The sequence below is a fragment of the Rhinichthys klamathensis genome, unplaced genomic scaffold (assembly GCF_029890125.1).
Source record: "Rhinichthys klamathensis goyatoka isolate OS25496 unplaced genomic scaffold, OSU_Roscu_1.1 h1tg000720l_1, whole genome shotgun sequence".
Lineage (NCBI taxonomy): Eukaryota > Metazoa > Chordata > Actinopteri > Cypriniformes > Leuciscidae > Rhinichthys > Rhinichthys klamathensis.
This window is the reverse complement of record NW_026607135.1, coordinates 38,312-47,924: the sequence shown is the minus strand read 5'-3', so window position 1 is coordinate 47,924 and position 9,613 is coordinate 38,312. Positions and strand designations below refer to the sequence as shown.

Sequence of the window (9,613 nt, the reverse complement as noted above, 5' to 3'; positions counted from 1 at the left end):
GACTCTGTGTCAGAAGCTCCAGTGGCGCAATCGGTCAGCGCGCGGTACTTATAAGGCAGTACGCAGCAGAGCAATGCCGAGGTTGTGAGTTCGAGCCTCACCTGGAGCATGGTTTTAGAAAGCCAGAGAGATTATAGCAGCGCAAGTTTTCAAATTCTAGCTAGAAAGATTGTTTGAGCATTGCATGGCTGGAAACAATTAGAAGAATTCTCAGAAAGTAATGCAAACGGCTTGAATATAACTGCATGGTCATCGTTCATTAAAAGAGAGTTCAAGGGCTAATGGATAGCCCAGCATTACATTGGATAGGTTTGTTCAATTGAAGTACATATTAGGTAGAATGTGTGTTAATCATTGGGCAAGAGATTCTTATAGGTAGGGGCTTGTGTGATCAAGCTTAGTAGCCTAGCTTTAAAAAGGACCATTTTGTTTCTGATTCCCCACATTGTGTTTGATAATATGCCTCTTTGTCAGAAGCTCCAGTGGCGCAATCGGTCAGCGAGCGGTACTTATAAGGCAGTACGCAGCAGAGCAATGCCGAGGTTGTGAGTTCGACCCTCACCTGGAGCACGGTTTTAGAAAGCAAGAGACGCTATGGAATTGAAAGATTTCAATGTCTAACTTAAAAGATCGTCTGAACATCACAATGCCGTCATCCATTAAAAGAATGATCACGGAATAATGCATAAAACCCATTTAATGTTCTATGTATGTCTTAAACTAGTAAACTATTAAAGGGCTAACTTGAAAGATTTTTTCAAACTGAATCACCCTCATGATTATAGCTCCATTGGCTATAATCCCCACATGGATTTTGGTAGATGTTGCAGTCTAGAAGCTCCAGTGGCGCAATCGGTCAGCGCGCGGTACTTATAAGGCAGTACGCAGCAGAGCAATGCCGAGGTTGTGAGTTCGAGCCTCACCTGGAGCATGGTTTTAGAAAGCCAGAGAGATTATAGCAGCGCAAGTTTTCAAATTCTAGCTAGAAAGATTGTTTGAGCATTGCATGGCTGGAAACAATTAGAAGAATTCTCAGAAAGTAATGCAAACGGCTTGAATATAACTGCATGGTCATCGTTCATTAAAAGAGAGTTCAAGGGCTAATGGATAGCCCAGCATTACATTGGATAGGTTTGTTCAATTGAAGTACATATTAGGTAGAATGTGTGTTAATCATTGGGCAAGAGAGGCTTATAGGTAGGGGCTTATGTGATCAAGCTTAGTAGCCTAGCTTTAAAATGGATCATTTTGTTTCTGATTCCCCACATTGTGTTTGATAATATGACTCTGTGTCAGAAGCTCCAGTGGCGCAATCGGTCAGCGCGCGGTACTAATAAGGCAGTACGCAGCAGAGCAATGCCGAGGTTGTGAGTTCGAGCCTCACCTGGAGCACGGTTTTAGAAAGCAAGAGACGCTATGGAATTGAAAGATTTCAATGTCTAACTTAAAAGATCGTCTGAACATCACATTGCTGTCATCCATTAGAAGAATGATCACGGAATAATGCATAAAACCCATTTAATGTTCTATGTATGTCTTAAACTAGTAAAGTATTAAAGGGCTAACTTGAAAGATTTTTTTCAAACTGAATCACCCACATGATTATAGCTCCAGTGGCTATAATCCCCACATGGATTTTGGTAGATGTTTGCAGTCTAGAAGCTCCAGTGGCGCAATCGGTCAGCGCGCGGTACTTATAAGGCAGTACGCAGCAGAGCAATGCCGAGGTTGTGAGTTCGAGCCTCACCTGGAGCGTGGTTTTAGAAAGCCAGAGAGATTATAGCAGCGCAAGTTTTCAAATTCTAGCTAGAAAGATTGTTTGAGCATTGCATGGCTGGAAACAATTAGAAGAATTCTCAGAAAGTAATGCAAACGGCTTGAATATAACTGCATGGTCATCGTTCATTAAAAGAGAGTTCAAGGGCTAATGGATAGCCCAGCATTACATTGGATAGGTTTGTTCAATTGAAGTACATATTAGGTAGAATGTGTGTTAATCATTGGGCAAGAGAGGCTTATAGGTAGGGGCTTATGTGATCAAGCTTAGTAGCCTAGCTTTAAAATGGATCATTTTGTTTCTGATTCCCCACATTGTGTTTGATAATATGACTCTGTGTCAGAAGCTCCAGTGGCGCAATCGGTCAGCGCGCGGTACTTATAAGGCAGTACGCAGCAGAGCAATGCCGAGGTTGTGAGTTCGAGCCTCTCCTGGAGCACGGTTTTAGAAAGCAAGAGACGCTATGGAATTGAAAGATTTTAATGTCTAACTTAAAAGATCGTCTGAACATCACATTGCCGTCATCCATTAGAAGAATGATCATGGAATAATGCATAGAACCCATTTAATGTTCTATGTATGTCTTAAACTAGTAAAGTATTAAAGGGCTAACTTGAAAGATTTTTTTCAAACTGAATCACCCTCATGATTATAGCTCCAGTGGCTATAATCCCCACATGGATTTTGGTAGATGTTGCAGTCTAGAAGCTCCAGTGGCGCAATCGGTCAGCGCGCGGTACTTATAAGGCAGTACGCAGCAGAGCAATGCCGAGGTTGTGAGTTCGAGCCTCACCTGGAGCATGGTTTTAGAAAGCCAGAGAGATTATAGCAGCGCAAGTTTTCAAATTCTAGCTAGAAAGATTGTTTGAGCATTGCATGGCTGTAAACAATTAGAAGAATTCTCAGAAAGTAATGCAAACGGCTTGAATATAACTGCATGGTCATCGTTCATTAAAAGAGAGTTCAAGGGCTAATGGATAGCCCAGCATTACATTGGATAGGTTTGTTCAATTGAAGTACATATTAGGTAGAATGTGTGTTAATCATTGGGCAAGAGATTCTTATGGGTAGGGGCTTGTGTGATCAAGCTTAGTAGCCTAGCTTTAAAAAGGACCATTTTGTTTCTGATTCCCCACATTGTGTTTGATAATATGCCTCTGTGTCAGAAGCTCCAGTGGCGCAATCGGTCAGCGCGCGGTACTTATAAGGCAGTACGCAGCAGAGCAATGCCGAGGTTGTGAGTTCGAGCCTCTCCTGGAGCACGGTTTTAGAAAGCAAGAGACGCTATGGAATTGAAAGATTTTAATGTCTAACTTAAAAGATCGTCTGAACATCACATTGCCGTCATCCATTAGAAGAATGATCATGGAATAATGCATAAAACCCATTTAATGTTCTATGTATGTCTTAAACTAGTAAAGTATTAAAGGGCTAACTTGAAAGATTTTTTTCAAACTGAATCACCCTCATGATTATAGCTCCAGTGGCTATAATCCCCACATGGATTTTGGTAGATGTTGCAGTCTAGAAGCTCCAGTGGCGCAATCGGTCAGCGCGCGGTATTTATAAGGCAGTACGCAGCAGAGCAATGCCGAGGTTGTGAGTTCGAGCCTCACCTGGAGCATGGTTTTAGAAAGCCAGAGAGATTATAGCAGCGCAAGTTTTCAAATTCTAGCTAGAAAGATTGTTTGAGCATTGCATGGCTGGAAACAATTAGAAGAATTCTCAGAAAGTAATGCAAACGGCTTGAATATAACTGCATGGTCATCGTTCATTAAAAGAGAGTTCAAGGGCTAATGGATAGCCCAGCATTACATTGGATAGGTTTGTTCAATTGAAGTACATATTAGGTAGAATGTGTGTTAATCATTGGGCAAGAGAGGCTTATAGGTAGGGGCTTATGTGATCAAGCTTAGTAGCCTAGCTTTAAAATGGATCATTTTGTTTCTGATTCCCCACATTGTGTTTGATAATATGACTCTGTGTCAGAAGCTCCAGTGGCGCAATCGGTCAGCGCGCGGTACTAATAAGGCAGTACGCAGCAGAGCAATGCCGAGGTTGTGAGTTCGAGCCTCACCTGGAGCACGGTTTTAGAAAGCAAGAGACGCTATGGAATTGAAAGATTTCAATGTCTAACTTAAAAGATCGTCTGAACATCACATTGCTGTCATCCATTAGAAGAATGATCACGGAATAATGCATAAAACCCATTTAATGTTCTATGTATGTCTTAAACTAGTAAAGTATTAAAGGGCTAACTTGAAAGATTTTTTTCAAACTGAATCACCCACATGATTATAGCTCCAGTGGCTATAATCCCCACATGGATTTTGGTAGATGTTTGCAGTCTAGAAGCTCCAGTGGCGCAATCGGTCAGCGCGCGGTACTTATAAGGCAGTACGCAGCAGAGCAATGCCGAGGTTGTGAGTTCGAGCCTCACCTGGAGCGTGGTTTTAGAAAGCCAGAGAGATTATAGCAGCGCAAGTTTTCAAATTCTAGCTAGAAAGATTGTTTGAGCATTGCATGGCTGGAAACAATTAGAAGAATTCTCAGAAAGTAATGCAAACGGCTTGAATATAACTGCATGGTCATCGTTCATTAAAAGAGAGTTCAAGGGCTAATGGATAGCCCAGCATTACATTGGATAGGTTTGTTCAATTGAAGTACATATTAGGTAGAATGTGTGTTAATCATTGGGCAAGAGAGGCTTATAGGTAGGGGCTTATGTGATCAAGCTTAGTAGCCTAGCTTTAAAATGGATCATTTTGTTTCTGATTCCCCACATTGTGTTTGATAATATGACTCTGTGTCAGAAGCTCCAGTGGCGCAATCGGTCAGCGCGCGGTACTTATAAGGCAGTACGCAGCAGAGCAATGCCGAGGTTGTGAGTTCGAGCCTCTCCTGGAGCACGGTTTTAGAAAGCAAGAGACGCTATGGAATTGAAAGATTTTAATGTCTAACTTAAAAGATCGTCTGAACATCACATTGCCGTCATCCATTAGAAGAATGATCATGGAATAATGCATAGAACCCATTTAATGTTCTATGTATGTCTTAAACTAGTAAAGTATTAAAGGGCTAACTTGAAAGATTTTTTTCAAACTGAATCACCCTCATGATTATAGCTCCAGTGGCTATAATCCCCACATGGATTTTGGTAGATGTTGCAGTCTAGAAGCTCCAGTGGCGCAATCGGTCAGCGCGCGGTACTTATAAGGCAGTACGCAGCAGAGCAATGCCGAGGTTGTGAGTTCGAGCCTCACCTGGAGCATGGTTTTAGAAAGCCAGAGAGATTATAGCAGCGCAAGTTTTCAAATTCTAGCTAGAAAGATTGTTTGAGCATTGCATGGCTGTAAACAATTAGAAGAATTCTCAGAAAGTAATGCAAACGGCTTGAATATAACTGCATGGTCATCGTTCATTAAAAGAGAGTTCAAGGGCTAATGGATAGCCCAGCATTACATTGGATAGGTTTGTTCAATTGAAGTACATATTAGGTAGAATGTGTGTTAATCATTGGGCAAGAGATTCTTATGGGTAGGGGCTTGTGTGATCAAGCTTAGTAGCCTAGCTTTAAAAAGGACCATTTTGTTTCTGATTCCCCACATTGTGTTTGATAATCAGAGGCGGACAGAGTACAGAGCTTTGTTACTTGAGTAAAAGTACAGATACCCCTTGCTAAATTTTACTCAAGTACAAGTAAAAGTACTACAGTCAGATGTCTACTTAAGTAAAAGTACTAAAGTACTTGTTTTTAAAAGTACTTGAGTATCAAGAGTACAAGAGTAGATTTTCTAAATATTGCATTAGTAATCTACTGCCACAGTGCTTACATTTATGCACAGAAACGTCCTACATGGAGTTATGAAAAATGTTAAAGTTAATACCTTGGAGAATGTAAAAGGAATTGAAAGTAAAATCTAATTCTAAATCTAATTTAATTTAATTTTTGGGGGGGTCCCATCTTTAAATGCGGGGACAACACACACACACACCACATGTAAGGGTGGCGCTGCCAATAAACCACCTAAAAGCTGTCACAAAGAACCGGCAAAAGGAATGATTATGAATATGTAAAATATAGCAAGGAGATATTTTAATTGTTTATTAATAAACACTTGTTAATAAACAAGTGTTTTCTTTGTCAGTGTCGGCTAAGATGAAGTTGACGATGCTGACTCGCGATATTCAGTAGTGAACGCGCCAGAGAGAAATGCACATTTCATACGGATTACATAAGCAGAGAGCAGTCTGTAGTCTGTTTTCTTTCGTTTTGAATTTTTCTGTTTAAAAGTAGACATGTCTGTGAGAGGCAAGTAGGCTACCTTATATGAGGAGACGAGACGAGACGAGATCCAGTTCACGTGCCGGCGCCTCCATTTCTTATCTATCGTCTGCTATTTACTTCTTATTTATTAAACCCAGGCAACTGGTTGAAGAAACATTGATTAAAATTAAGATAAAATTAATGCAAAAGGAAATTCAGGTTAAAGAAAGGTTTTGTGTTTTCTGTTTGATGTCTCTGTGAAAGTTTTAAAGCATTTTTCAAGCCGCTTTCAGAGCGCTCACGTCCGTAACGGAGAACACGTCCATAACATTGTTTTTTCCTCATAAATGCAAACCCGAAAAATAAAATAAAACAAAATTAATATTTTATGTACTGTGGAGACTGAGCGCCAACCCTTCTTCATTTGCTGGGTAGTAGCCTACTTTGGTTTGCGCAGTGTAATTCACATAATCAGTAAAAATATATTTTGCCTCCTAAAGTTTTTTTTTAAGAAATCAGAAATCCCTCGTGGCTACGCCACTGCCACATTTGAACCTGACTGTGTTAAACACACCACATACTCAAGAACATCAAACCAAATGCTTGGCTTACATTAATGTGTAATATAAAATCTGACCATGGAGTTGACTTTGGCGGAAAGCTGAAAGTGATTGCTGATAGGCTGTCCCAATCAGTGGCGCCTGCACAATCCAATCACGTTTGAGAGGGAAACAACAAATTGAGGGTTTCCGAGATTTTTTTTTTTTTTTTTTTACTCGGGTACTCACGGTTATGGATAGAAATGTATTGGAGTAAAGAGTACAATATTTGCCTCTCAAATGTACTTGAGTAAAGTCATGAGTACTCCCCAAAAATGATACTCGAGTAAAGTACAGATCCCTCAAAATTGTACTTAAGTACTGTACTCAAGTAAATGTACTCCGTTACTGTCCGGCTCTGTTGATAATATGCCTCTGTGTCAGAAGCTCCAGTGGCGCAATCGGTCAGCGAGTGGTACTTATAAGGCAGTACGCAGCAGAGCAATGCCGAGGTTGTGAGTTCGACCCTCACCTGGAGCACGGTTTTAGAAAGCAAGAGACGCTATGGAATTGAAAGATTTTAATGTCTAACTTAAAAGATCGTCTGAACATCACATTGCCGTCATCCATTAGAAGAATGATCATGGAATAATGCATAAAACCCATTTAATGTTCTATGTATGTCTTAAACTAGTAAAGTATTAAAGGGCTAACTTGAAAGATTTTTTTCAAACTGAATCACCCTCATGATTATAGCTCCAGTGGCTATAATCCCCACATGGATTTTGGTAGATGATGCAGTCTAGAAGCTCCAGTGGCGCAATCGGTCAGCGCGCGGTACTTATAAGGCAGTACGCAGCAGAGCAATGCCGAGGTTGTGAGTTCGAGCCTCACCTGGAGCATGGTTTTAGAAAGCCAGAGAGATTATAGCAGCGCAAGTTTTCAAATTCTAGCTAGAAAGATTGTTTGAGCATTGCATGGCTGTAAACAATTAGAAGAATTCTCAGAAAGTAATGCAAACGGCTTGAATATAACTGCATGGTCATCGTTCATTAAAAGAGAGTTCAAGGGCTAATGGATAGCCCAGCATTACATTGGATAGGTTTGTTCAATTGAAGTACATATTAGGTAGAATGTGTGTTAATCATTGGGCAAGAGATTCTTATAGGTAGGGGCTTGTGTGATCAAGCTTAGTAGCCTAGCTTTAAAAAGGACCATTTTGTTTCTGATTCCCCACATTGTGTTTGATAATATGCCTCTGTGTCAGAAGCTCCAGTGGCGCAATCGGTCAGCGAGCGGTACTTATAAGGCAGTACGCAGCAGAGCAATGCCGAGGTTGTGAGTTCGACCCTCACCTGGAGCACGGTTTTAGAAAGCAAGAGACGCTATGGAATTGAAAGATTTCAATGTCTAACTTAAAAGATCGTCTGAACATCACAATGCCGTCATCCATTAGAAGAATGATCACGGAATAATGCATAAAACCCATTTAATGTTCTATGTATGTCTTAAACTAGTAAACTATTAAAGGGCTAACTTGAAAGATTTTTTCAAACTGAATCACCCACATGATTATAGCTCCAGTGGCTATAATCCCCACATGGATTTTGGTAGATGTTGCAGTCTAGAAGCTCCAGTGGCGCAATCGGTCAGCGCGCGGTACTTATAAGGCAGTACGCAGCAGAGCAATGCCGAGGTTGTGAGTTCGAGCCTCACCAGGAGCATGGTTTTAGAAAGCCAGAGAGATTATAGCAGCGCAAGTTTTCAAATTCTAGCTAGAAAGATTGTTTGAGCATTGCATGGCTGGAAACAATTAGAAGAATTCTCAGAAAGTAATGCAAACGGCTTGAATATAACTGCATGGTCATCGTTCATTAAAAGAGAGTTCAAGGGCTAATGGATAGCCCAGCATTACATTGGATAGGTTTGTTCAATTGAAGTACATATTAGGTAGAATGTGTGTTAATCATTGGGCAAGAGAGGCTTATAGGTAGGGGCTTATGTGATCAAGCTTAGTAGCCTAGCTTTAAAATGGATCATTTTGTTTCTGATTCCCCACATTGTGTTTGATAATATGACTCTGTGTCAGAAGCTCCAGTGGCGCAATCGGTCAGCGCGCGGTACTTATAAGGCAGTACGCAGCAGAGCAATGCCGAGGTTGTGAGTTCGAGCCTCACCTGGAGCATGGTTTTAGAAAGCCAGAGAGATTATAGCAGCGCAAGTTTTCAAATTCTAGCTAGAAAGATTGTTTGAGCATTGCATGGCTGGAAACAATTAGAAGAATTCTCAGAAAGTAATGCAAACGGCTTGAATATAACTGCATGGTCATCGTTCATTAAAAGAGAGTTCAAGGGCTAATGGATAGCCCAGCATTACATTGGATAGGTTTGTTCAATTGAAGTACATATTAGGTAGAATGTGTGTTAATCATTGGGCAAGAGATTCTTATAGGTAGGGGCTTGTGTGATCAAGCTTAGTAGCCTAGCTTTAAAAAGGACCATTTTGTTTCTGATTCCCCACATTGTGTTTGATAATATGCCTCTTTGTCAGAAGCTCCAGTGGCGCAATCGGTCAGCGAGCGGTACTTATAAGGCAGTACGCAGCAGAGCAATGCCGAGGTTGTGAGTTCGACCCTCACCTGGAGCACGGTTTTAGAAAGCAAGAGACGCTATGGAATTGAAAGATTTCAATGTCTAACTTAAAAGATCGTCTGAACATCACAATGCCGTCATCCATTAAAAGAATGATCACGGAATAATGCATAAAACCCATTTAATGTTCTATGTATGTCTTAAACTAGTAAACTATTAAAGGGCTAACTTGAAAGATTTTTTCAAACTGAATCACCCTCATGATTATAGCTCCATTGGCTATAATCCCCACATGGATTTTGGTAGATGTTGCAGTCTAGAAGCTCCAGTGGCGCAATCGGTCAGCGCGCGGTACTTATAAGGCAGTACGCAGCAGAGCAATGCCGAGGTTGTGAGTTCGAGCCTCACCTGGAGCATGGTTTTAGAAAGCCAGAGAGAT

At 40.9% G+C, this 9,613-nt stretch overlaps 20 non-coding genes across 20 annotated transcripts; all 20 read left to right on the top strand.

Moving 5' to 3' along the window:
• The first annotated feature begins 15 nt into the window (after positions 1–15).
• trnai-uau (transfer RNA isoleucine (anticodon UAU)) lies at positions 16–109 on the top strand. The gene is made up of 2 exons: positions 16–53; positions 74–109. It is a non-coding gene; the product is annotated as a tRNA-Ile (tRNA).
• Positions 110–476: 367 nt separating this feature from the next.
• trnai-uau (transfer RNA isoleucine (anticodon UAU)) lies at positions 477–570 on the top strand. Its single transcript has 2 exons — positions 477–514; positions 535–570. It is a non-coding gene; the product is annotated as a tRNA-Ile (tRNA).
• A 267-nt stretch (positions 571–837) lies between these two features.
• On the top strand, positions 838–931 carry trnai-uau (transfer RNA isoleucine (anticodon UAU)). Its single transcript has 2 exons — positions 838–875; positions 896–931. It is a non-coding gene; the product is annotated as a tRNA-Ile (tRNA).
• Positions 932–1,298: 367 nt separating this feature from the next.
• Positions 1,299–1,392, top strand: trnai-aau (transfer RNA isoleucine (anticodon AAU)). The gene is made up of 2 exons: positions 1,299–1,336; positions 1,357–1,392. It is a non-coding gene; the product is annotated as a tRNA-Ile (tRNA).
• Positions 1,393–1,661: 269 nt separating this feature from the next.
• On the top strand, positions 1,662–1,755 carry trnai-uau (transfer RNA isoleucine (anticodon UAU)). The gene is made up of 2 exons: positions 1,662–1,699; positions 1,720–1,755. It is a non-coding gene; the product is annotated as a tRNA-Ile (tRNA).
• A 367-nt stretch (positions 1,756–2,122) lies between these two features.
• trnai-uau (transfer RNA isoleucine (anticodon UAU)) lies at positions 2,123–2,216 on the top strand. Its single transcript has 2 exons — positions 2,123–2,160; positions 2,181–2,216. It is a non-coding gene; the product is annotated as a tRNA-Ile (tRNA).
• A 268-nt stretch (positions 2,217–2,484) lies between these two features.
• Positions 2,485–2,578, top strand: trnai-uau (transfer RNA isoleucine (anticodon UAU)). Its single transcript has 2 exons — positions 2,485–2,522; positions 2,543–2,578. It is a non-coding gene; the product is annotated as a tRNA-Ile (tRNA).
• Positions 2,579–2,945: 367 nt separating this feature from the next.
• trnai-uau (transfer RNA isoleucine (anticodon UAU)) lies at positions 2,946–3,039 on the top strand. The gene is made up of 2 exons: positions 2,946–2,983; positions 3,004–3,039. It is a non-coding gene; the product is annotated as a tRNA-Ile (tRNA).
• A 268-nt stretch (positions 3,040–3,307) lies between these two features.
• On the top strand, positions 3,308–3,401 carry trnai-uau (transfer RNA isoleucine (anticodon UAU)). Its single transcript has 2 exons — positions 3,308–3,345; positions 3,366–3,401. It is a non-coding gene; the product is annotated as a tRNA-Ile (tRNA).
• Positions 3,402–3,768: 367 nt separating this feature from the next.
• trnai-aau (transfer RNA isoleucine (anticodon AAU)) lies at positions 3,769–3,862 on the top strand. Its single transcript has 2 exons — positions 3,769–3,806; positions 3,827–3,862. It is a non-coding gene; the product is annotated as a tRNA-Ile (tRNA).
• Positions 3,863–4,131: 269 nt separating this feature from the next.
• On the top strand, positions 4,132–4,225 carry trnai-uau (transfer RNA isoleucine (anticodon UAU)). Its single transcript has 2 exons — positions 4,132–4,169; positions 4,190–4,225. It is a non-coding gene; the product is annotated as a tRNA-Ile (tRNA).
• A 367-nt stretch (positions 4,226–4,592) lies between these two features.
• Positions 4,593–4,686, top strand: trnai-uau (transfer RNA isoleucine (anticodon UAU)). Its single transcript has 2 exons — positions 4,593–4,630; positions 4,651–4,686. It is a non-coding gene; the product is annotated as a tRNA-Ile (tRNA).
• Positions 4,687–4,954: 268 nt separating this feature from the next.
• On the top strand, positions 4,955–5,048 carry trnai-uau (transfer RNA isoleucine (anticodon UAU)). The gene is made up of 2 exons: positions 4,955–4,992; positions 5,013–5,048. It is a non-coding gene; the product is annotated as a tRNA-Ile (tRNA).
• Positions 5,049–7,029: 1,981 nt separating this feature from the next.
• Positions 7,030–7,123, top strand: trnai-uau (transfer RNA isoleucine (anticodon UAU)). The gene is made up of 2 exons: positions 7,030–7,067; positions 7,088–7,123. It is a non-coding gene; the product is annotated as a tRNA-Ile (tRNA).
• A 268-nt stretch (positions 7,124–7,391) lies between these two features.
• On the top strand, positions 7,392–7,485 carry trnai-uau (transfer RNA isoleucine (anticodon UAU)). The gene is made up of 2 exons: positions 7,392–7,429; positions 7,450–7,485. It is a non-coding gene; the product is annotated as a tRNA-Ile (tRNA).
• Positions 7,486–7,852: 367 nt separating this feature from the next.
• On the top strand, positions 7,853–7,946 carry trnai-uau (transfer RNA isoleucine (anticodon UAU)). The gene is made up of 2 exons: positions 7,853–7,890; positions 7,911–7,946. It is a non-coding gene; the product is annotated as a tRNA-Ile (tRNA).
• Positions 7,947–8,213: 267 nt separating this feature from the next.
• On the top strand, positions 8,214–8,307 carry trnai-uau (transfer RNA isoleucine (anticodon UAU)). Its single transcript has 2 exons — positions 8,214–8,251; positions 8,272–8,307. It is a non-coding gene; the product is annotated as a tRNA-Ile (tRNA).
• A 367-nt stretch (positions 8,308–8,674) lies between these two features.
• Positions 8,675–8,768, top strand: trnai-uau (transfer RNA isoleucine (anticodon UAU)). Its single transcript has 2 exons — positions 8,675–8,712; positions 8,733–8,768. It is a non-coding gene; the product is annotated as a tRNA-Ile (tRNA).
• Positions 8,769–9,135: 367 nt separating this feature from the next.
• On the top strand, positions 9,136–9,229 carry trnai-uau (transfer RNA isoleucine (anticodon UAU)). The gene is made up of 2 exons: positions 9,136–9,173; positions 9,194–9,229. It is a non-coding gene; the product is annotated as a tRNA-Ile (tRNA).
• Positions 9,230–9,496: 267 nt separating this feature from the next.
• On the top strand, positions 9,497–9,590 carry trnai-uau (transfer RNA isoleucine (anticodon UAU)). The gene is made up of 2 exons: positions 9,497–9,534; positions 9,555–9,590. It is a non-coding gene; the product is annotated as a tRNA-Ile (tRNA).
• The last annotated feature ends 23 nt before the right edge of the window (positions 9,591–9,613 follow it).